General features: G+C 44.0%; 1 pseudogene across 1 annotated transcript in view; it reads right to left on the reverse strand.

The window, feature by feature from the left end:
• The window catches only part of LOC309361214 (ensconsin-like), a 225,524-nt pseudogene that overhangs the window by 113,033 nt on the left and 87,066 nt on the right, over positions 1-25,425 (reverse strand). The window contains exons 6-7 of the transcript XR_014173427.1: positions 18,662-18,760; positions 11,379-11,504 (exon numbers count right to left, since the gene is read on the reverse strand). The product of XR_014173427.1 is annotated as an ensconsin-like (transcript). The remainder of the gene's footprint in view (positions 1-11,378; positions 11,505-18,661; positions 18,761-25,425) is intronic.

Genomic DNA, 25,425 nt, shown 5'->3' on the forward strand with positions numbered 1-25,425 from the left:
AGCCAAGCGCGCTGGGCCCTGCTCTTCAGGCGCTTTAACTTCCAGGTCACCTATCGTCCCAGTGCCCAGAACGAGAAGGCCGACGCTCTCTCCCGGAGGGATTCGGGCTCCGAGGATGACGGTTCAGAGCCAGCGCCCATGTTGACCCCGACCAATTTCCTCCAAGGAAAGAAGCCGGAAAGAAGCCGAGGATAAAATTTAAGATTTTAACAGATAAAATTTATCCTCCGGTAAGAAGCCGAGGATAAAATTTAAGATTTTAACAGATGCAAAAGAAAGAGGAGGCTTCGCCCTGCCAGACCTGAAATTATATTATGAAGCATCTTGCCTCTGTTGGTTAAAGGAATGGATAAAATTACAAGATACGGATGTGTTAGACTTAGAAGGTTTTGATAATAGATTTGGGTGGCACGCGTACTTGTGGTATCATAAGAAACGGGTCCACAAAGGTTTTGAAAATCATATTATAAGAAGGTCCTTGATTGAAGTATGGGAAAGATACAAAAATCTGTTGGAACAAAAAACTCCTTATTGATTATCACCACTGGAAGCGATGAGCGTGAAGAAAGTCAATATGACAGGGGGTTGGGTAACATATGAGAAATTAATATGTAAAAGTGAAGGAAAATGGAAAATGAGACCATTTGAGGAAGTTAAGAATCATGTGAATGACTGTCTGCATTTTTTTCAAATGAATGAGATGTTTAGAAAAGATTTAAATGAAAGGGGCTTTGCTGATAAAGAATCCAAATTTCAGACTGACATATTAAATAATGACTGTAAGATCTTAGCAAAAATGTATAAGATATTGCTGGAATGGTATACGAAGGATGAGGAGGTAAAATCTGTGATGATTGATTGGGCCAAAGATATAGGACATAATATACAAATGGAGGAATGGGAAAGACTTTGGAAAGATGGTTTAAGATTTACTGCATGTACTGCTATAAAAGAAAATGTTATGAAGATGATGTATCGATGGTATATAACCCCCGTAAAGTTAGCAAAAATGTATAAGATAAGTAACAAATGTTGGAAATGTAAAGAAAAGGAAGGCACTTTTTTCATATGTGGTGGGAGTGCAAGAAGGTAAAATGCTTCTGGGAAATGATTTATAATGAATTGAAGAAAATGTTGAAATATACATTTACTAAGAAACCAGAAGCGTTTTTACTAGGTATTACAGGGAATGAGATAAACAAGAAAGAGAAGAAGTTATTCTTATACGCAGGGACTGCAGCAAGAATATTGATGGCCCAGAAATGGAAACAAGAGGAGCTGCCTACGATAGAAAATTGGAGAGCCAAAATGATGGACTATGCGTAATTGGACAGAATGACAGGAAGGATTCGGAATTGACAAGATCAAAGATTTACAGAAGATTGGGAGAAGTTTATTCAATATTTGCAAAAACTAAGTGATAACCAGATTACGTTTGTAAGTTTTAAGGAAGCTCTGTGATGTGAAAATCTAATAATAAGTATAAACAATGAAATTGAAGCTACCAGAATAAATAACAATAAGTAGGATTGTGTTAAAAGTTATAAAATGAAGGAAGTTCAGACAAATTGAGGGAAGTCAAAAAAATGGAATTAAGAGGTAATTAAGAAGTTTGAATGTACAACTTTCTTTTCTTTTTTTTATTTGTAAACCAATAAAAATATAATTAAAAAAAACAACAATTTCCTCCAAGGAACCTGGGAGCAGGACTTTCAGGGACAGGTTTGCCTAGCTGTGCGCCAGGATCTGTTTGCCAAGAACCGGTTAGATACCGTCCTGGTGCCTTCGGGACCGGGGGGTGCACCGCTTGATGTTCGGGATGGGTGTGTGTACCATCACAGCCGGCTCTACATTCTGGAGGGGCTGCTCCGGACCCAGGTCCTTGAGCAGTGCCACGACGCACAAATCGCCAGACATTGCGGGTACGCAAAAACACTGCAGCTACTGTCCCAGGCCTTCTGGTGGCCAGGGGTTCGGTTGGACATTAAGAAATATATGCGGTCCTGTGAGATTTGAGCTCGGACCAAGGTGCCGCGACAGAGATGTCAGTATATGGAAACATCACCGCTGCAGACCGCCAGATTGTTGACATCACATGATGCGCCTATCTGTGGGAAAGAAGAATTTCCCAGGACGTTCATGTGGAGTAAAGAATGCTAGAGGCATTTTTGTGGGTTATGAAAAGGGTCTCTACAGAGTAATTTTGTCTGAATCTGGTCAGGTGATTCTCACAAAATTTCTAGAGAGTGCTCCTGAACAGGAGAGAGTAATTGTTCACACATTTCCCACTGAGGACAATTCAGATGATGATGATGATTTTACTGATTACAGTGGTACTGAGAGCGACAGTGATAGCTCAAGGAGCTCAGTTGACACAGTCATTGAGAGGAAATCTCACACAATGGCTAGACCTTCACAGGTGAAGGATGAACCACTGTTTACTATTGGAACTGGTTCTCCAAAGAGTCCTGAGACTGAACCAGTGAGCAGAGAGGATCAGCACCTCATATGCAGGTCCGAGAGAGTTACAAAGGGTGTACCACCCAAGAGGTATTCAAAAGAGTTTGCCAACTCAGCTGTTGCATGTGTTACTATTGTTAACAACTCAAGACAGGTTGAAGCTGTGTCTAAGTCAGAGACAAAGACACAACAGGGAGTTGCTAAGCATAATACTACATTCCCTAGCCAAGGTAATGCTGATGCACTCGTTCCTTGGAAGTCAGACAACCAGAGAGGTACACTGGGGAAACCAGTGGCGGGCAGTTCCAAGGGTGGAACTGAAACAACAGGGGATTGTTATATGTATAACAACTGCTTGTTTTCTTCTTTGGATCAAGCTATGTTCGCAGTGCACATTGATTCATATGGGGGAGTATGTTACAATATGGATGCAATGCTGCTGCAAAGTGCTAGCTTGAAAAGTAAACATGATGGGAATGTTGGGACTGCCCGTGGGAAACAGAGGGACAGTCAATTCACAGTGCGAAGCACCGGAATTAGCTCAGAGTATAATATGAGCTCTTAAGTTTGTTCCTGTCCAGGAAGTACAGGAAGTGTTTGTCTCTACACTGCTGGAGTTTGAAGAGAGCAGTCATGTTTTTTGTAACGCTGCAAAGACAGAAATAAAGGCATGTAAATACGTTTCTGTCTATCTCTTTCCCCTGCCAGGGGGCAGGAAAGAGGGGGGGGTGTTCTTCTCACGTTTGAGAAGAATCGCCGATCGAGACCTAGCCTGCACTTGCTGGGGAATGCAGCCAGGGAGGTCAACAGGGAATCAAGCCGGGTGCCTGGGATTGTTGCCAGTTTTTCCTGATATGGGCTTGAATTCCCAACATAAACATCATGTAAATAGATTTCTGACTTATTTTCTTTCCCCTGCGGAAGCAGGAGGGAGGGGTTGTGCATTTTACCCACGCTTGGGAAAATGTTGCCTATCAAAATCTCCCTGGTCTGTCCGAGATATCAGCCAGAGGAGGTTACTGGTAAGCAAGCTCTGAGGACAGTGAGAGGGGCCAGCCTCTGCGGAGGGGGCTTGTAAACCAACAAGAGACACCGTTACCAGCCATTACCCACCCCCCACAGACCATGGTCAACGCTTTCTATGGACTTCATCATGGACCTGCCGGTGTCCAAGGGACATTCTGGTGGTGGTGGAGTCACTCACCAAGACGGCACACTGTATCCCCACAGCCTCCCCACAGCGCAACAGACGGCCCATCTGTTTCTTGAACACGTATTCCGACTACATGGGCTCCTGGACACGGTGATCTCAGAAAGGCCCCCAGTTCACGTCCCAGTTCTGGACGGCCTTTCTCAAGGGACTGGGTATCGAAAGGCGACTCTCCTCCGCATATCACCCATAAACAGATGACCAGACGGAGAGGGTTAATCAAGTTCTGGAGCAGTATCTCCACTGCTTCTTGAGCTATCATCAGGACAACTGGTCGGATCTGCTGCCATTGGCTGAGTTATCCTACAACAACTCCTGCCATGACTCCACGGGACAGAGCCCTTTCTATGCCAACTTCAGGTACCACCCGTGCCACCACCCCTGCACACCGGCAGCATCTCTCGTGCCTTCTGCCAATTATCAGGTCTCCCACATTCAGGAGACACAAGCCGACCTGGTACAGCACCTAGAGAGAGCCAAGGCCGATTACACTGGGGAACAAAATTTTTGTTGCATTGACACCTGCAGTTGTTCTAACCTACTTTCGACGTGCTGATTTCATATCTGAAGTTGGTTTTGTTCTGTAAGCTCTAGGTTTTTTGCAATTCATGTTTTTCACTTTTCACCATAATATTTGTTTTTCACAATGCAAGAATTCAATATGTTATTAAACGCATAGTCAAAGTAGTACAATATGAGTATAAATGTGAGTGACTTATATAGCATTGAACATGACATGTATAGCATTGAAAATGACATTTATATCTATGTACAGTTGGAGGTATGCAAAAAAATGTATTCCCTTGGGATACACAGTATACTGGGGAACAATTTTTTTTTTGTTTACACATTTTTGTCTACTTGAAAAATACAAATATTTAGGTTACAAAACTGTAAAAATAAAGAAAAATTAAGTTTGCAAAACAATAATTACCATGTGGTTAGGGTAGATCAACGTGTCAGCGTCCACTTATCCCCAGGGTAAATATGGCATATCGGCAAAAGTCAGAAATTGAAAGATAACTATAGCATGTACACGGAAATCGATTTCAGATTTGAAATCAGCATTGAAAGTACATATAAGAACAGTTGAAAAATCTCATGCAACAGAAAATGATTCCCCCCCCCCCCGGTGTTATAAGGCGCAAGCTGACCGATGGCGTCAGCAGGGGCCCTCATTCCAGGTCGGGGACAAGGTCTGGCTGTCCTTGGAGCACCACCACACTGGACATCCCTCGGCTAAGCTGGACTACAAGTACCAGGGACCATTCACCATCCTGCAGCAGATCAATCCGGTCGCCTACAAGTTGGAGCTTCCCCCCTCCCTGAAGATCCACCCAGTGTTTCATGTATCCCAGCTCAAGCCCTGCCATGCAGACTATTTTCCGGGTCGCATCGCCCCGCCACCACCAGTCCAGGTTGACGGCCATGAGGAGTTCCCGGTTGCCTAGATCCTGGACTTGAAACAGCTCTGTGGCAAGCTCCACTATCTAATTGACTGGGTGGGCTATGGGCCTGATGAAAGATCATGGGAACCGGCCGACCTCTTGCATGCACCTGCCAAGGTTCGGGCCTTTCACTGGCAGTTCCCAGACAAGCCTGGGCCTTAAACGGAGCCTGGGCCTTAAACGCTTCCCCCATCTGCCCCCCTTCTCCACTGGTGCTAAGCTGATTCTCTTCCCCAGAAGATAGGCTGCCTCTCCCAATCCCGGGACGCTCTCTGGAATCCCTCTGGATTTTGCTCTCTCCCTCCGGCACTGATGGCAGTTCCCTGACACCACCCCATAGCCGGACGCATCTGTTTGGGAAAATAAAAAGATTTGAAAAACAAATAGACATGCTGTGAACTGACAAAGCTGGAAAAAAAACCTTCAGTATATACAGTCTCTGGTGTAAAAGATTGAACTTCAAAGAGATCCTCATTATGATGTTTGGAATCTGGAGGGGCTTGGTATGTTGTTTTCTTCTTCTAACATTAACAATTGGTTCTGCATGCCAAGCCTCATTTAGAGCCTTAAATTCTCTTTAAAAAGTGAGCACAGATGGACTTTTATATATAATTGGGACTTATTCGCAGATTTGAAATCCCCGTTAAAGACAAAAACAAAGAAGAAAATGGCGCCTACCCAGAATATCTGAAATACCTCCCTAATTAAGAGAAACAGGAGCGAACCGATGGTTGGTTATAAAGATTGGAGACAATATTAAATATGCAACTGTTTGCAAAAAGAATTTTTTCATTATGAGCGCGATAAAAGGCTAAATGGATGCCTGGCAGCCCCCCTCCAGGGCCCGGACGGGGGACTCGGTGGATTCCAAATATCGTCATGTCTGATATATGGCTACATAGCAAGCAGTTCGCTTAAGAATAAATCAACAAGGAGTCTTTGAAGGAGGTTTTTCTTCTGTATCTCTGATAACAGCTGGAAGGGAAAGACTAACGATTTGGGAGTTGCCAAAATAATACAATTGGACTTTTTTATTTTAGTTTTTTATTTTTATTGGATTGGATTGGATATGTTAATTGGATGTTCTTATTGGAAAACTAATAAACACTTTTAAAAAAATAAAAAAATCATCCATCCATCAGTAGCTAAAGTCATTGTTTGAATGAGGGGCTTCAATCCATTTCCACAGTCACACCATCCATCCATCAGTAGCTAAAGTCACTGTTTGGATGTGGGGATTCGATCCGTTTCTGCAGTCACACAATCAGTCCATCAGTAGTTGAACTGGGCTCTACACAGTCACAAAACCAAATCAACCAAAAAAGCTTCAACGCCAAATAAAGAGCAAAAACGAAAGTGCCAAACTTCATCCGTTCCTGAAGTCCGTCTGACTTTCCAAAATGTTCGAAAACCGAGGCGCGGCTTGTGGAATGTATTGATTGATGCGTGACCTTCTAATTGCTTTACGATCGCCAATTAGACATTTACAACGGGTCCGGCACACTTCTTCACAAGCTGCGCCAGTCTGCTCCCTTCAGGTCACGCTCAGCAGAGTAAACACAGCGGTAAAAACTGTCGCCTAGCTTCAGAGAAATTCAGAGAGCACTTAAGTCCATTTACAGTTGTTTATTAGAGCATTTCATCAACAGAATCCATCACTGCTTGCTGCCATAGCAAAGCACGTCTTTCTCTCTCAGAGACACAGGGAGAACTGAAAGTACAGGAACAAGCTCCTCCTAGCTTCCAAAAACTGACGTCAGCAGGTGACGCATTTCTCAGAACATTTAACCATTTAAGTTCTGAACTATCACACCCCCCCCTTGCGTCCCTGCCTGACACCTGTGGAACATCTTCAGTAACACCTTGTGAGGTCAAGCTCATCCCCAATGCCTTGCGCCCTCCCTTGGCGTCCCTGTTAGGCAACTGTGGAATCACCTCACAACTCTCAGAATCGCACTGTGCGAAACTTACCCACGCACCTGTGGCCTGGTACCTCTCAGGTGGAATACCCTTGGTTGTGCGACTGGATCGCCTGGGTACAAACTCAGGAGTTTCCCCTGACTCACTTTGGTCAGCAGTTGTGTCCTCTGCATCCCGGGATTCCCCCTCTGACTTAAAGCGTCTTCGAATCCTTTCCATTACACTCACAGGAGAACTAGGCTCACTCTTGGGCACTCGCTTAACAACTTGTGGTGATGCCCCATCCTGCTCTTGACCCTGGTCAGTGACCTGGTCGTCATCAGCAGCCTCAGCCCCTCCTTCCTCCTCATCAGAACTGTCCTCTGGATCAGAGAGACATTCTGAGAGAAGATCACGCTGGACAACAATCTTTGGCTTCTCATCCTGCTCAAAGAATTCAGCGTGTTTACTGATCAGTACCTTACTCTGATCACCTGACGGGTAAGCAAACCGCCATGCACGAGCTTCTGGCTCATACCCACAGAAGATCATTTTCTGGAACTTGGCTCCATCTGGCCCTTGCAAAGCCTTGCAAAGCACCTTTGCAGGTGATCCAAACTTGCGCAGAAAATGGACCTGGGGTTTCCTGCCATTCAACAAAGAAAACGGTGTGTCACCTACCAGTGAATTGTAGGTCCTATTCCAGGTGAAGCATACGCATCTGGTTGCCTCCAACCAAAACTTAGGAGGTAACCCAGACTCTGTAAGCATTACCTGTGCTGCTTTGACCAGAGCCTCACTTCTAAGCTCTGCCACCCCCCTCTGCTGGGGATCTGTAACTGTGTGACGTATCCCTTTCTTGTGAAAGAACTTCTTCAAAGCAGAACCAGTGTACTTAGCATTTCTGTCACTGATGACTGCTCTCACCCTGGTGGAGAACCTCTGTTCTACCTCCTCAATCCAGCTCCTGATCAGCTGTGTTGCATCCTCCTTGGATTTGAGACCAAAACTCCAAGTGTTCTGCGAAAAACTGTCTTGAAGCGTTAGCAGAAACCTGGCCCCTCCCAGACTCTGTTCCATGACAGGACTGAACAAATCTATGTGTACCAGCTCAAAGGGTTTAGTGGTTACCCTTTCCACCTTTGGGTAACTGCACCCTTTTTCCTTTCCCTGTCTGCAAGTGTCACAATTAATGGCACTTCCACAATTTTTAATCCTACACCCCTTGGCAACCTCAGGCAGAGTCTGCAAGTCCTCTACCGACCCATGAATTGTTCTCTGATGCCATACGCATGCACATGTTACATGATGAGCGGGAATTGTAGTACACTGATTGGGAACTGTAGCACGCAACGCTTGTGCTTTCTCAACCTTCCCCTCACCCCCAAGAGACGTTTTAAGAATGAAAAGATCATTCTGCCCCTTCTTAACCTTGGCCAGTATCCTCTCCCCTTTGGAGATTGTGCAGACATCATTTTCAAAACAAACTTTGAACCCCTTATTTAACAAATAAGGCACAGACAAAAGACAGTGAGGCATCTCTGGGATGGTGCACACTTCAATCTGCTCCTGCAAAACAGAAAGGAACAATGTACCACAGTTAGTGACATTTTTTCGCTGTCCATCTGCAAATAAAACAGTTTGTCCCGTGGAAATTGCTTTGCAATTCCACAACTTGACTGCAGGTGTCTCAGGAACCATGTTGCGGTTAGCTGCTGAGTCAATAACAAAGCTCAGCTCAGTGATTCCCACACAGCTGTTCTCAAACAAAGCCATGCTTGCAGAAAGCTGATAAGTCTCTTCCTGTTGTTTTCCACGTCCGCTGGACTCAGTCCCACGCCTGCCCGTCTGGCCAGGCTTGTTGCCATGGAAACCCTGCTGATTCCCATGAGAAGTGTCCTTGCCAACATCCTGCCGCGCCTGTGTGCTCCGGTGGGGGCAACTGCCACGCAGATGTTGAACTCCAGTGGAAAAACACTGCCCGGGGCTCCTCCCAGCTGGCCTGGCCTTCCTCCTTCTGGAACAGCGCCTCCCACCAGCCTGGCCCCCCCTGAAGCTGCTCTTCGCTTCAGCACTAGTGGAAAGTTCTTTAAACTTGCCTTTGGAACTCTTCGCCCCCCCTATCTGCTTACCAGCGCTCCTTGAGGCTGACTCAGGAACAGGGGCTATTTGTCCAGCGTCTGCAGGGCTCTGGCCTCCCGCTGAAGCTTCATACAAACCCTTCAGCACATTCCAGGCAGCCCTCGCTGTCTTTACACCCTCCAAGTGGGGTCTCAGCGATGCATGAACGCATGCTCTCAGCATATCAAGCTCTCTTTGCTGGCTATCTTCAGGCAACGCAGCTTCACAGCCTGCAACGTCTCCAGCCGCTTCACAGCTAAGGGGTGGTAGTGGCTCCCTCTGGCTTGCTCCCCAAAGCCCATGGACCAGGAACCAACCCCTTATTCTTTTGCTCCATGTTGCCCAACTTTTTAAAGTTAGGGTTTCCACCGGTATATCCTGGCTCTCTGCCATCTTCTCCCGTTCTCCCAAGGGGCCCAAGCTTACTTACGATCAGCTTCAGCTTCTCCGGCTCTCCCTTCTCCGTGGAGAAACGATTTTCCAGCTGCTTTTAGCTTCCAGCTCTCTCAGCAGCGCTGCTTTGTAGCTCCAGGCAAACTATCGCGTCTTTCAGCCAGCCGTTTGCCTCCGGCTTGCCCCTCCTCTGCCTCGGAACGCTCACTTCAAAGCATTCCTGGAGCCTCCAGCGACAGTTTTACGAGTGGTGACTGACCTTCCATAACCTGTGGAATGTATTGATTGATGCGTGACCTTCTAATTGCTTTACGATCGCCAATTAGACATTTACAACGGGTCCGGCACACTTCTTCACAAGCTGCGCCAGTCTGCTCCCTTCAGGTCACGCTCAGCAGAGTAAACACAGCGGTAAAAACTGTCGCCTAGCTTCAGAGAAATTCAGAGAGCACTTAAGTCCATTTACAGTTGTTTATTAGAGCATTTCATCAACAGAATCCATCACTGCTTGCTGCCATAGCAAAGCACGTCTTTCTCTCTCAGAGACACAGGGAGAACTGAAAGTACAGGAACAAGCTCCTCCTAGCTTCCAAAAACTGACGTCAGCAGGTGACGCATTTCTCAGAACATTTAACCATTTAAGTTCTGAACTATCACACGGCTTCCTATTGGCACAGGCACCTCGGAAACAATAGCCGACAGCCGCATTTGATGTCTGGCTTCCGAAAAATGTTCGAAAACCAGAACACTTTGGGAACCAAGGTGTTTGAGAACCAAGGTACCACTGTATGTCTCATGTTCTGCGAAGTGGGCCGGATGGGAGCACACCCCGTGACACAGGGATGAGTTTTGCCTACCCAGGCTAAGACTCCCAGTCCACTATCCTGCGTATCCCTTCGGCTCTGAAGAGGAACAGCTGTCAAACCTGGACTTCCACAGCATGCCCTTCTTCGTTTTAGATTATATCCCATCATCAGGGAAGATGAGAATTGTAGTCTCAAAACATCTGGAGGGCCGAGGTTGAGGAAGCCTGTTTTAGACGGTTTGGCCAGTTTGCCTGGGATCAGGTACCATCAAAAAAACATTTCCATCCCATTTTCTTTCAAGTTATAATGTGCAGTGAACTTAATATCTTCTCTCCAGAGTCTTTCCCATTCATTCATGTAGAACAGGGGGTCAGCAAACTTTTTCAGCAGGGGGCCGGTCCACTGTCCCTCAGACCTTGTGGGGGGCTGGACTATATTTTTTGGAGGGGAAATGAACAAATTCCTATGCCCCACAAATAACCCAGAGATGCATTTAAAATAAAAGGACGCATTCTACTCATGTAAATACATGCTGATTCCCAGACCATCTGCGGGCCGGATTGAGAAGGCGATTGGGCCGGATCCGGCCCCTGGGCCTTAGTTTGCCTACCCATGCCATATAGCATATATTCAACACAAAAAACAGTGAAAATTTGTTGTTGACTAGAATGTAACTTAAAAGGAAATCCTTGGAAAGATTTTTTCCTCCAAAAGCATTTTATCTTAAAAATCCAATTTAAATTTTTTAAAAATCGATTTACTGTAAATCAAAAAAAGTGGTCCTGTTAGCTAGAGGTGATGGGAGTTGTATTCCCAAAACAGCTGGAAGGCTGAGTTTATGGGTGCCTGGATTAGGTTTTCATTTTGATGTTTCTACGGCAAACCCCTTCTGTCTGTCCTTGCTATATCTTTCATTGAGTTGGAAAGAGAGGTTTAGTAAGTGCATTGGCCAGATGCACCACTCATAATGAAGTGCAACGGCAGGCCCACATCAAATGTGTTAAAAATCATTGATTTTTATCCACCCTGGTGCCCTGTTACCTGAGGGATCTCTGCCATCAGCTGACAAGGTGGCGGCACTTTTACTCCTAGCTAGGGAGGCCTGGGTGGGGGTGAGCAGGCAGCTGAGCACGTTGCTCTCCAGAGGACTGACTTGGGAATGGCGAGCTGAAGGGCAGGAACAAACCAAAGAGGGTTGCAACAGAAAATCCAAAAATGAAGCAAGCAGCCTAACGAAAGAAAGGACAGGGGGCTATTGCAAGTCAAAGTTCATTTAGAAACTTTGGAAAGATTGGAAGAAATTTAAAGACTATTTACAGAAATATTGTAAAATTAATGAATGTTAGAATGATGTTGGACAGAAATTAAGTGGTTTCCAAATGCTTAAGAGAATATGAAAAAAAAGTTTAGAAATAAGTAAAAATTAATGGTGAGGATTTGCTGAACTAACAATCTGAATTGGAATACAAAAAAGGGAGGTATGAGGAGGTCTGGGAAATAAGTTAAAGGAAAATAAGTAATGGAAATTCTATGTGTTTTTAATTATTTTTATTTTTGTATTTTTGTCATTTTTTCTTTTTCATTGTATTATTATTGAAAATCTTAATAAATATTCTATAAAAAAACAAAAAAAAAAAACAAAGTTCATTTAGAAAGAAAGAACATTGTGGGCTTCCGGAGGCGGCGCAAAACGGCAATGGCGGTCCTCTTTACTCAGTGAAGAGGGGCTCCGCGAAAAAGGGTCCTCCGCTACGGCGAAGCGGAGACCCATCCAGATAAACCGCAGGCAGAGCGAGCCTGTGGCCGTGGGACTCGGCGGGTGCCAGAAGCCCCCCCAGAAGCGAGGAAGGGACCTCGTAAGAGGCTCCGGATCGTGAACGGGGGAGCGGCGCTGTGAGTTCATCGCTCTTTTCGCGGAAGTGAAGCCGCGCTGCTGTTGCTGATGAGCGCCGACCTTTCTTCTTGAAAAACATCGAGATTGGCTGTAATCTACCCGTGAGTAAGGGGTACCAAAGAACTGATTAAGGATTAACTTAAATTTGTCTATTTCGGCTGAAAACGGGAGGCGAGTAACAGGAAGTCCGCCTTCCGGTCCTGCTAATCGGAGCAAAGCAAAGAACCCGATGCGGGCTGAAGCGTTAAAAAGAGATTTTGAAAGAAGTAAGAAGGGGCATTAATAGACTGTGTGTTTCTAGAAATCGAAAAAGAGTGAAGAAATAAATGTTTTGGTTCAGTGTGCTAGAGAATCTTCCTCCTATTGTGAAGAGATGTGGAATTGAAGGGGATAACCGAGTTATTGGACTGCCAGTGTTGCAAATGAGTACTGTCAGGCTGCTGAAACTTTTCTCTTAACATAAACTGTTGCATTGATGGATACACTATCGCTTTAATACTGTCATCGAAACCTCTCCGTTACCTTGTGGCACTAATTTGAAACAGAACTTTCTGAAATCCTCCTTTCTGAACTTGGGGATTTCAGTTGAAATAGGAGCTTTGATGGTGGAAAAGAAACTTTCTTTCCTTTGAAAACCCCCCCTAGTGGATTTGCGGAGGCATAGTGGTCTGGGAACTGTATCTTATTGGGATTTTTTGTGGTTTAATTGTTTATACTCTGGACTTGCCTTTCTCATGGATTGAAAGACTATTTGACCTTGAACAGCAGCTGGGGAATGAGTGGCCCAGCGAAAACAAGAGCAGCTAAAGCTAAGGAAGCTTTAGCTGAGGAAGCTAAAGAAAAGAAAAAAGACAAGAGAGCTGGGCAGCTTGTCCAAACAACCTTGATCCATCATCGTAGATCCTCGGTGCCAACTGTATTGACGGCGCAGGAGGAGGAAGTTGAAACGCCTGCTACAGAAGAAATGGCAGCTGGAGGAACTGATCCAGTCTTGAAACAAATTTTGGAACAATTGGCACTTTTGAATAAGAAGGTGGACGATCAGTCATCTAAAATTGATAGAGCTACATCTACTATCAGCAAGTTAACAGATCAGGTTTCGCAGCACACTCAGGCTATTGAGAAACTGCAAGGAGCTACGGCGGAGAACTACAAATTAGCTGCGGAAGCCAATCAAAAAGCTGAGCAAGCGTGCAAGAAGGTGGAAGAGATCAAAGGGGAAGTAAGACCTCTGAAAAGACAGGTAGGAGAACAGCAAGCCTACCTGTCAATGGTGGAACTGAAAAGTAAGGAATGTAATCTTAGGCTGAGGGCTGTCCCAGAGTTGGAACAGGGCAACCTAGAGAAATTCTTGACGGAGCTGTTTTCTAAATTTTGGGGGGTTGAAGAAGATAAAGATTTCAAGATTGTGACGGCCTTCAGACTGGGAAGATCGGTTAAGAAAGATAAGTCCAGAGACTGTTTGGTTTGTTTGAGAACAAGAGAGGAAAGAGACAAGATATTAGGCCAACACTTTAAAAAATCCCTGGAAGTCGAAGGCAAAAGGGCAGAAATTTATAGAGACATTCCTAAATATTTGCTGGATCTTAGAGCCACATACACAGACTTGGCCAAATTGTTAAGATACAACGCAATCCCTTATAGGTGGGAATTTCCTCAAGGTCTGTCATTCACCTATAAAGGAAAGAAGGTAAGAATTAAAACACCAGAAGACCACCAGAAGTTCCTACACGACAACGAGGAGGACCTCCAAAAGAGAGCCGTAGATTCTTGGCCTCCACCACCGGGATTACCACCAGGATCCATACCATCTGGAGGCGGCCCGGCACCACAGCTTCCGGAAAAGGACGACAAATTAGATACCCAACTGTGATACCCAAGAAGTAGACCGGGATGTCTCTACAGCTTCTTAGTTGGAATATAAATGGCGGGAATTCTCCAGAAAAACGCAGAAAAGTATTTCATATTTTGAAAAAAGAACAATTGGACATTATTTGCCTGCAAGAAACACATGTGACAAGACTCCATAGAAAAGTGCTAATCAATAAAAGGTTAGGCCAAGAATTTATTTCATCGGATAAAGTTAAGAAAAGAGGAGTGGTGATTTATGCAAAGGAGAACTTGTCCCCAAAATTTGTATTTAAAGACGAACAGGGCAGAATTTTGGCAATTGAAATCCAGACACAAGGAGAAAAGTTTTTAATTCTAGGAATCTACGCCCCAAATGATGGAAAATCGGAATTTTTTAAGAAGCTGCACGAGATTATGCTGGACTATTTGGACTATAACAACATTATCATGTTGGGAGATATGAACGGTGTCGCCTCAGTGAATATGGATAAGTCACAAAGTGCTAATATAATGAAAGATGGCAGACTTCCAAAAACCTTTTTTGAAATGACTGACAATTTGGATTTGATCGACATATGGAGGATCAAGAACCCTCTAGGGAAAGAAGGAACTTTCTTTTCTGAGGCCCATATGACATGGACGCGAATCGACCAAATATGGATAACTAGAGGGCTGGCACCTAAGACCAGAAAAGTGGAAATCTGCCCAAAAACCTGCTCCGACCACAACGCCTTGAGAATGGAATTGAGACTAAATACAACCGGATCGTTCAGATGGAGAATGAATGACGCCTTGTTAAGAGATCAGGAGATTGTTAAGAAGGCCCAAAAAGTTTTAAAGGACTATTTCGAAATAAACTTAAAGACAAATGTGGAAAAAAGAATAATCTGGGACGCAAGCAAAGCAGTGATAAGAGGGTTTCTAATACAACAGAACACGATTAAAAAAAGACTCTGGAATGAAAAGAAGGAGAAGATCTTGGAGAAAATAAGAGAAGGAGAGAGAAAACTGAGATCCAGGCCTAAATCAAAGGAAGTATTGAGAGAAGTGAAGTTTTTCCAGGCACAATATTCGAAACTGATAAATCAAGAGGTGGAATGGAAAATTAAACAAATGAAACAAAGATCCTTTGAATCTGCAAACAAATGTGGAAAATTGTTAGCCTGGCAGCTGAAAAAGAGACAAAAACTTAACACAGTTACAAATCTAGAGATTGAAGGGAGAATGGTTCAGAAACCCGATGAAATTAGAAGGTCCTTTCAGAGATATTTCAAAGAACTCTATTCTCAAAGGCCACAAAAAAGCTCAGAGGTGGACCAATTTGTTATAACTAATGGATTACAAAAAATACCCCAGGAAATGAGAGCAACCCTGAACTGTAATATTACAACCCAAGAAATTGAATGCGCCATTCAGAACCTCCAACTGGGCAAATCTCCGGGACCTGATGGGCTTACTTCCAAATATTATAAGGTACTGAAGGACTCATTGACACAACCATTGCTGGAAGTTTGCAACCAGATTATGGAGGGGAGGAAGGCACCGGAAACGTGGAAAGAAGCCTTCATCACGTTGATCCCAAAACTAGAATCTGAAAAAACTCAACTTAAAAACTACCGTCCTATCTCACTCCTAAATGTGGATTACAAAATTTTTGCAGACATTTTGGCAAGTAGGTTTAAGAAAGTCTTAAATGAAGTGATTCATAAGGACCAAGCAGGCTTTCTCCCTGGTAGGCATTTATTTGACAACACAAGAAACATCATTGACATTTTGGAGTTTTTACAGATTAATTCAAACACAAGAGCGGTGTTGATTTTTATTGATGCGGAGAAGGCCTTTGACAACATTTCTTGGCTGTTTATGAAGAAAAATTTGGAAAGGATGGGAGTAGGGCGGGGGTTTGAAAATGGAATAGAAGCAATTTATTCAGAACAAAAAGCCAAATTGATAGTAAACAACGTGGTGACATAGGAGTTTAAAATTGAAAAAGGGACACGACAGGGGTGCCCTCTATCTCCTCTGTTGTTTATTTCAGTCCTGGAGGTGCTACTGAACATGATTAGAAATGACCGGTTGACACAGGGAATTGTGGTCGGAGAGAAACAATATAAACTGAAAGCTTTCGCAGACGACTTGGTATTAACATTACAGGAGCCAGCCTCTAGTACTAAAAGAGCGTTAGAATTAATTTCTGATTTTGGTCGGGTGGCGGGATTCAAGCTGAATAAACAAAAAACTAAAGTTTTAGCAAAAAACTTGACAATTACTGAAATAGAGGAGTTCAGAAAAGAAACAGAACTAAATGTGGTTAAAAAAGTAAAGTACCTAGGGGTGCACTTGACCTCCAAAAATTTGAATTTATTTAAGGACAACTATGAGAAATGTTGGTCAGAGATAAAAAGAGATCTGGAAACATGGTCAAGATTAAAACTTTCCTTGCTGGGCAGAATAGCTGCTATAAAGATGAATGTATTGCCGAAAATGCTATTTTTGTTTCAGTCCCTCCAGATCGTGGATAAGGTGGAATGTTTTGGAAAATGGCAGAGGGATTTATCTAAATTTGTCTGGCAGGGCAAAAAGCCCCGAATAAAGTTTAAAATACTAACAGATGCGAAAGAAAGAGGGGGGTTTGCCCTGCCGGACTTGAGGTTATATTACGAAGCTGCAGCCCTCTGCTGGTTGAAGGATTGGATCCTATTGGAGAACACCGATGTCCTTGACCTGGAGGGATTTGATAATGCTTTTGGGTGGCATGCATATTTGTGGTATGACAAGGTTAAAGTTCATAAATTGTTCAAAAACCATATTGTCAGAAGGGCAATTTTCATGGTCTGGTCAAAATATAAAGACTTATTGGAGAGTAAAACTCCGAGGTGGCTCTCACCGATGGAGGCCAAAGCACGTAAAAGACTCAATATGGAGGCCCACTGGCCTAAATATTGGGAAATAATTGAAAAAATTGGAGATAAATGGAGGTTACAGAGTATGGAAAAGTTAAAAAACAAGGTGCGAGATTGGTTGCATTATGCTCAAATCCAGGAAGTTTTTAAAGCAGACAAAAAAGTGGGTTTTCAGGAGGAAAAATCGAAACTAGAAACAGAGTTGCTTGAGCCAAAATCTAAGCTAATTTCGAGAATGTATAACTTGCTGCTTAAATGGAACACACAGGATGAGATTGTCAAATCCTCTATGATAAAGTGGGCACAGGACTTGGGGCATAACATTATGTTTGAAGACTGGGAAAGGTTATGGAACACCGGAATGAAATTCACGGCATGTACTGCCTTGAAGGAAAACATTATGAAAATGATATACCGGTGGTACATGACCCCAGTCAAGCTTGCAAAGATATATCACCTGTCCGATAATAAATGTTGGAAATGTAAGGAAGAGGAAGGGACATTTTTACACCTCTGGTGGACCTGCCCGAAAGTGAAGGCCTTCTGGGAAATGATACATAATGAACTAAAAAAGGTGCTGAGATTCACCTTACCTAAGAAACCGGAGGCCTTCCTTCTGGGCATGGTAGACCAGAGGATGGTCAAGAAAGATAGAACTTTCTTTATGTACGCTACTACAGCAGCGAGGATTCTGTTGGCAAAGCACTGGAAGACACAAAATCTACCCACATTGGAAGAATGGCAGACGCAGCTGATGGACTATATGGAGTTGGCTGAAATGACTGGCAGAATTCGAGACTCGGGAGAAGAAGAAACGGAGGAAGTTTGGAAAAATTTTAAGGACTATTTGAAAAAGCATTATAAGTTGTATGAATGTTAAAAAAATGCTCCTTTCTAGGAAGGTATAGCTTCAGTATCGGCAAATTTCTGAATTGAAAAATAAGACACTATAAGACAGAAGTGAGGTAACGAAATATTTTTATTGTGTGGAAATTAAAAACTAATGCAATTGTATCGAAATGTTTACATCAGATAACACGATAAAATGGAAGATATATTGTTATGTATAAAACAAGTTAACAAATTGCTGAGGTTTTGGTTACACAGGGAATGCAGTGCTCGGGAGATGGGGGGAGTCCATTGGATTCATGGAAGTATGTATTTGAAAGTGGAAATTTGTTTATTAAAAACCTAATAAAATATTTAAAAAAAAAAAATAGAAAGAAAGAACATTGTGGAGAGACAGCGAAAACCTACACTCACATATGATTTAAAACATGTTATTCTTAAGGGAAGCTCAATAATTTTAAAAAATTAAAGCCCAATTTAGATCAAAGCAAGAAAGAGGTAAAAATAGATGTTTTAAAAATCTGTTTTTCAGCCACCCTGCACCGCTAGTGCACAAATGACAGACATACAGTCCTCCTGCAGAAGCCCCACTGAAGTTAAGTATGCCTGCATATTTCCTTTTCGTCTTAATGTAGTTAATGCAGGCAAAGATCCTGGTGGATTGATGTGCTTTACATTAACAGTGGACTGCTGTTGTATTTGAATATTAAACATTATTATCAATAAGACCAGAGTTTATTTAAAAAACGTCTTTCACTAGCAACCAATTTCCCCACTTATCCTGGTTTTTTTGCGGGGGGGGGGGGGAGGAAATCTGATTTTTGCACCTTTCTGCTCCGCTTGCAAACCTTTGGATTCTGGCTGCTCAGAATTTGGAGGAACTTTGTTATTCAGTCTGTTTAACGAAGAACTTCTTTTAGTTGAGCCTGCAAGGATAAAACTGGGCCATGATTAGCTTTGCCTCCAGGTCTGAACGCTTCCTTCCAGGTTTTCGCTGTTTGAATACCAAGCCGTTTGAGAACCAAGGTACCACTGTACTCGTCTGTGGCCCCCAGCCTCCAACTCACCCCCTCGTCTCAAGGGTTCCCCCGCTTGAAATGTATGCCTTAAAGTTACCCACCCATTGCCTGCCCTATCCCTAAATTCATATTGATTTGTCCTGTCCTCCAGTTCTGCCCTTTTTATTCTGATCATGCAGGGCAGGTTGCCTCTTAGGGCAGTTCATAATTTTTTTTTTTTTTTAATGCCTGTTCCAAAGGTCTTATCTTACTACACTAGGGATTATATAGCTATACAGGTACAGCTACCCAGGACGACTCCCCTGCTTGAGTGCCTGAGGGTCCCATTCCTACCACTCACCACCTGGCCAGGGCGGGGCCTGACAGGCCTCATAAGGACTGTTGCTGTTGCTGCCCAGGAGAATTCATTTTTTAAAAAATGATATTTATTAAAGTTTTACAAATAGGAAAAAGTTACAGAATTAAAAAAAAGAAAATAAAAATAAAAAGATGCAAAAATTCATAGGAAAAATACAAAATACAAGAAAAATAAAAAACAATTAAAAACAGATCAATCTTTTCATATCTTATATTTCATTTACTTATTTCCCTGACCTCCTCACACCCCCTTTTTTGTATTCCAGTTCACGTGGTTAATTCAGCAAATCCTTTCCCTCTTTATTTTTATCTTAATTCTATGTCTTAACATATTATAGCTTTATATTTTCATCTGATTATCAATCCATTTTTACATATTCTTTTTAACCTTATTGCTAAAGCCACTTCATTTCAATCCAATATCATTTTAACATTCATTAATTTTACAATGTTTCTGCAAATAGTCTTTTCTTCCGATCTTCTTCCGCCATCTCTCTTCCCTGGTCTCGGATTCTGCCAGTCATTTCTGCCAGTCCCATATAGTCTATCACTTTCATCTGCCATTCTTCCAAGGTGGGTAGATCTTGTGTCTTCCAATACTTTGCGATGAGTATTCTTGCTGCTGTTGTGGTGTACATGAAGAAAGTTCTATCCTTCTTTAACACCAATTGGCCGACCATGCCCAGGAGAAAAGCCTCTGGTTTCTTTAAGAAGGTATATTTAAATACCTTTTTCATTTCATTATAGATCATCTCCCAGAAAGCCTTAATCCTTGGGCCCAGGAGAATTCAGAATAGCACAGAGTTCTTTTTAAAATGTTTTTTAAATTTCTTTTTTACCTTTTAAAATTATTTCTGGTGTGGGGGGTGGGATGGATGTTTAGTCGAGTTTGGGAATTTGTATAATTTTGGTATGTTTGTAACTTTTACTGTTTTGGGGGTTTATTGCTTTGTTGTTTCTTTTTGTTTAATAGGTTTTATTTTGTTTTTGAAGGGAGGGGTCAGGGCTGCCTGGGAGTGGGTCCCAGCCAACAAAATGGCTTGGGCAGGTTCCCTGGGGGGGGGGGGAGTGGTGCACTGGGACAACTAATCTCAGTGATCACAGGTAGGAGGAGGAGTTACACTAAGACCAAACCATGTCATTAATGAGGAGGCAGGTTTAGTCATTGTTTGAGGACTATTCCTGCCTCTGGGTCTCGGCTTGACCAGAAGGACACTGGAATCAACCACACGACCTTAAGGTGCTGCTATGCAATGCCAGGTCAAGGATTCACAAGACGGCTGTCATCCACGACTTGATTGTGGATGGAGGACTTGACCTGGCATGTGTGACAGAGACTTGGTTGGATGAAGCAGATGGGCCTGTCCTCGCCGCTGCTTGTCCACCAGGTTTCTCTTACGCACAGCAACCCAGGCCTTGTGGGTGGGGAGGGGGGTTGCAGTTATTTTTAGGAAGTCCTTAGTTTGCACCAGGCATCCTATTGAGAAGACCCAGTTCTCTGAGTGCATGTTCTGGACGTTGAGCAATAGGGGCAGTACAGGATTCCTTTTGGTGTACCGACCTCCCCGCCTGAGCTGATTCAGGTTGTGGCAGATGTTCTCCTGGAGACACCTAGTTTGGTTGCCCTAGGGGATTTTAACATCCACACCGACACGACCTTACAAGGAGCCACTCGGGACATCATGGAAAGCATGGCCTCCATGGGGCTGTCCCCAACTCATAGCCACGGACATGCCTTAGACCTGGTGTTCACCTCTATGGACGTTGGTGATCTGACACTAAGTAGAAGTGAAACTAAAGAAGTGCCATGGTCAGATCACTTCCTGATGCAACTGGACTTCTCCGTGACCCTTCCCCTCTGCAGGAAGGTGGGACCGATTCGGATGGTCCGCCCCTGCCACTTAATGGATCCAAATGGTTTCCAGAGAGTGGTAGGGGATGCTTTATCTCATGTTGATGGCCTTTCAGCTGATTCCCTGGTGACCCGTTGGAATACGGAGTTAACCAGGGCTATTGACTGTCTGGCTCCGAAGCGCCCTCTCCGATTGCATGGAGCCGGGACAGCCCCGTGGTTTTCTTTGGAGCTGAGGGCAAGGAAACAATCACTGAGACAGCTAGAGTGCCGGTGGCGGATAACTCATTCTGAATCTGTCTCACCAGGGTGGTGCATGCTCTGGTTATCTCTCGCTTGGACTACTGCAACGTGCTCTGCGTGGGGCTACCTTTGAAGCTGACTCTGAAAGTGCAATTAATCCAGAATGCGGCAGCTAGACTGGAGACTTGGAGCAGCCGCAAAGACCACATAACACCGGTCTTGAAAGACCTACATTGGCTCCCATTACGTTTCCGGGCACAATTCAAAGTGTTGGTGCTGACCTTTAAAGCCCTAAATGGCCTCGGCCCAGTATACCTGAAGGAGCGTCTCCACCCCCATCATCCAGCCCAGACACTGAGGTCCAGCGCCGAGGGCCTTCTGGCAGTTCCCTCCCTGCGAGAAGCCAAGTTACAGGGAACCAGGCAGAGGGCCTTCTTGGTAGTGGCACCTACCCTGTGGAACGCGCTCCCACCAGATGTCAGAGAGAAAAACAACTACCAGACTTTTAGAAGACATCTGAAGGCAGCCCTGTTTAGGGAAGCTTTTAATGTTTGACGCTCTATTGTATTTTAATCATTTTTGGGGGGTCGTATTATACACAGATATAATTCCCCCCCCCCTTCTTAATTTGGAGTCCCCCCCCTCTTATACATGGGGGCATGTACAATCAAGCCAATTATGAAGATTGACAGAAGATGATCATGCTCTTCAATCTGAACGGCGCTGCATATAAAACGCCATGTAGATGGAAACAGGAAGCACGTTCTCAATTAAATCAGAAAGCAATTATTTCTCGGGGTGGAAATTTCTCAACCACTTTTTTTTTAATTGACAGGGCCTGTGAACTACCCTTTCTATTTGCCTACAACCCTGTATGCTGATAGCTTTGTGTCATCTTATACACGGAATGTTGCCATTGTTTATTTCTCAATTTTGCGCTCAAAAATAGGGGTTGTCTTATACATTGGGGGGGGCGTATTATACACAGAAAAACATGGTACTTCGCATGCAGAGAACACCCCAGAGTCAACCCCTGGGGGTCTCCAGGTAGGGCTGGAAAGACCCCTATCTGAAATTAATATGCTACTTAGTATGAAGAGTATTGACTTGGACAGGCCAATTGTCTGCTTGCGGGGAAGGCAACTTCTAGGTCCCAATCCCACAAAATAACAGGAACAGTGGGGCTCAGGGTAATTACGGCGAGTAGAGAATGAACCATCTGCCCAGATTCAGGCCTGGTTCATCATCATCATCATCATCATCATCATCATCATCATCATCATTTATTATTTTGACCCCGCCCATCTGGCTGGGTTTCCCCAGCCACTCTGGGAGGCTTCCAACAAAAGAGTAAAAATACATGAAAACATCAATCATAATTTTCCCTCAACAGTTCAGAAGTCAATGACTTCCCATTTGAGGCTCAAGGGCACACACGCCTTCCTCTCCGTCATGGCCACGAGATCAGAAGATTTCACGTCAAATTTTAAAGAAACCAGTCTGCTGTTACATCCAACTCAGGAAACTGGGGTTTGTTTATATTACGTTATGGTTTGATTCTGCGTTTGATATTTAAACTTTAATAATAATAATAATAATAATAATAATATATTATTTATACCCCGCCCATCTGGATGGCTCCCAACAGAATATTAAAAACACGCTAAAATATCAAACATTAAAAACTTCCCAAAACAGGACTGCCTTCAGATGTCTTTTAAAGGTCAGATAGTTGCTTATTTCCTTGACATCTGGTGGGAGGGCGTTCCACAGGGCGGGTGCCATCACCAAGAAGGCCCTCTGCCTGGTTCCCTGTAACCTCACTTCTCGCAGGGAGGGAACCGCCAGAAGGCCCTCAGGAGACAGACCCCAGTGTCCGGGGTGGAGACGCTCCTTCAGGTCTACTGGACTGAGGCTGTTGAGGGCTTTCAAGGTCAGCACCAACACTTTGAATTGAGCTCGGAAACATCCTGGGAGTGAATGCAGGTTTCTCAGGACTGGGGTTATGTGGTATCAGTAAGACTTAATTTAAATCCTTTATTTTACAGAAAGTTTCAACCTTGCTGGCATCCTCTTAATATTGACAACCCTCGGGAGAGGGACCCCGGCGTCCAGGGTGGCGACGCTCCTTCTGGTATACTGGGCAGTTGAGGGCTTTCAAGGTCTGCAACGACACTTTGAATTGGGCCTGTAAACGTCCCGAGAGCCAATGTAGGTCTCTCAGGACCGGTGTTATATGGTTCCGGCAGCCACTCCCAGTCCCCAGTCTAGGTGCCGCATTCTGGATTAATTGCACTTTCAGAGTCACCTTCAAAGGTAGCCCCACGTAGAGCGCATTGCAGTAGTCCAAGCGGGAGATAACCAGAGTATCCACCGCTCTGGCCAAACAGTCCACGGGCAGGGAGGGTCTCATCCTGCGTCCCAGATGGAGCTGCGCTGGACACAGAATGGACCTGCGCCTCCCTGGGTCCAAAAGGACCCCCAGGCTGTGCAGCTTGTCCTTCATTATGGTTTGATTCTGTCTTTACATTTAAGTTTAAAGAGGCACAGTTCCCCAAGTTCAGATGTTAACGTGAAACTCTGTTTTAAATCAAACAGGAAGCAAAATCTTTTGGTGTTGCTGCAGTGAAAGAAGGGGGGGGGAGCGGATGAAACAAGCGTCACCAGGGTTAGCTATTCTGTTGATCTGAAATCCTAAGTGGGCAACTTGCAGCCTACATCTGGCTCGCAACACATTTCCTTGTGGTCCACGGTTTGGTGGGCTGTGGGGAGTGCGATTTGCACAGTAGGGCAGTTCATAAAAAACTCTTTTTTGAAAATGCCTGCTCCAAAGGTCTTATCTTACTACACTAGGGATTATAAAGCTATATCTGAAATTTCATGTATATCAGTTAATATCTCTTTTTTTTAAAAAAAATTAATACTTTATTTACAACTTATGTTAGGATATTTCCGTTCCACCTTAAAAAGGGAGCAGGTTGTTGTGTCACAGCCTGTGTATTTCCTGTTCACAGGAAGTTTATGTTTTGTACATAGCTTTGTCTCTCTCTGCGCCTGAACATCGAAGCAGGCAGTCATGTTATTTTTCTTTGTTCTGATCAACGCTGAATAAAGTTCTAAATAATGCTCTCCTGAGTGCATCTTTCGCTGTGCGTACTCTGCTGAAAGAGCGTGCACCAGCCTTGGAATGTGGCATGTTATTTCTGAGGCTCGTGTCGCTAATTGACTGATACTGTATCTACGGGAGATTGATGGATCGTCCGGAATCGGCGTGGAGGCATGATGGCCTTTGTCTCCCTGGCAGTATCCCAACAACATAGTCCACAACAACTCACACATGCAAACAAACCCACCACCACTGAAAATTTAATTATCAAAATTAAACTCCTATCCCCTTACACACACAAAAATAGCATAAAAATATACTTATTTACTTCTTGTATACTGTTTCTTTTATATGTGATTATTACAATTTTTCCTAATTATGACTTTAAAAACTGCAAAGTCTCCTTTAGAAATTAATCGAAACAAGTCCAGGTGTATATTTCAAATATACAAAATGTATCAGTTAATATCTTGGCCCTACTCCGCAAAATTGAAATTTCAGCCTTCACGACATAGGAAAACGGCCAAGTAAACAGCTCTTTTCGTGGAGGAGGGTCAAGATATCAACTGATATGCATGAAATTTCAGATATAGCTATATAATCCCTAGTGTAGTAAGATAAGACCTTTGGAGCAGGCATTTTCAAAAAAGTGTTTTTATGAACTGCCCTATTGCACAGGGAGGCAAGTGCAGGCAGATGAAGGTCCTGTGTGACTGCCTGGAGGCAGTTGGGGGGTGGGTAACAGGTTGAGGTTGAATCCTGACAAGACAGAAGTGCTGTTCTTGGGGGACAGGGGGTGGGTGGGTGTGAGGGACTCCCTGGTCCTGAATGGGGCAACTGTGCCCCTGAAGGACCAGCTGCGCAGCCTGGGGGTCATTTGGGACCCATGGAGGCACAGGTCCATTCTGTGTCCAGGGCAGCTCTATCTGGGATGCAGGATGAGACCCTACCTGCATGCTCTGGTTATCTCCTGCTTGGACTATTGCAATGCACTTGACATGGGGCTGCCTTGGA

Source organism: Podarcis melisellensis (genome assembly GCF_964234715.1).
Source record: "Podarcis melisellensis genome assembly, chromosome: W".
Classification (NCBI taxonomy): Eukaryota; Metazoa; Chordata; class Lepidosauria; order Squamata; family Lacertidae; genus Podarcis; species Podarcis melisellensis.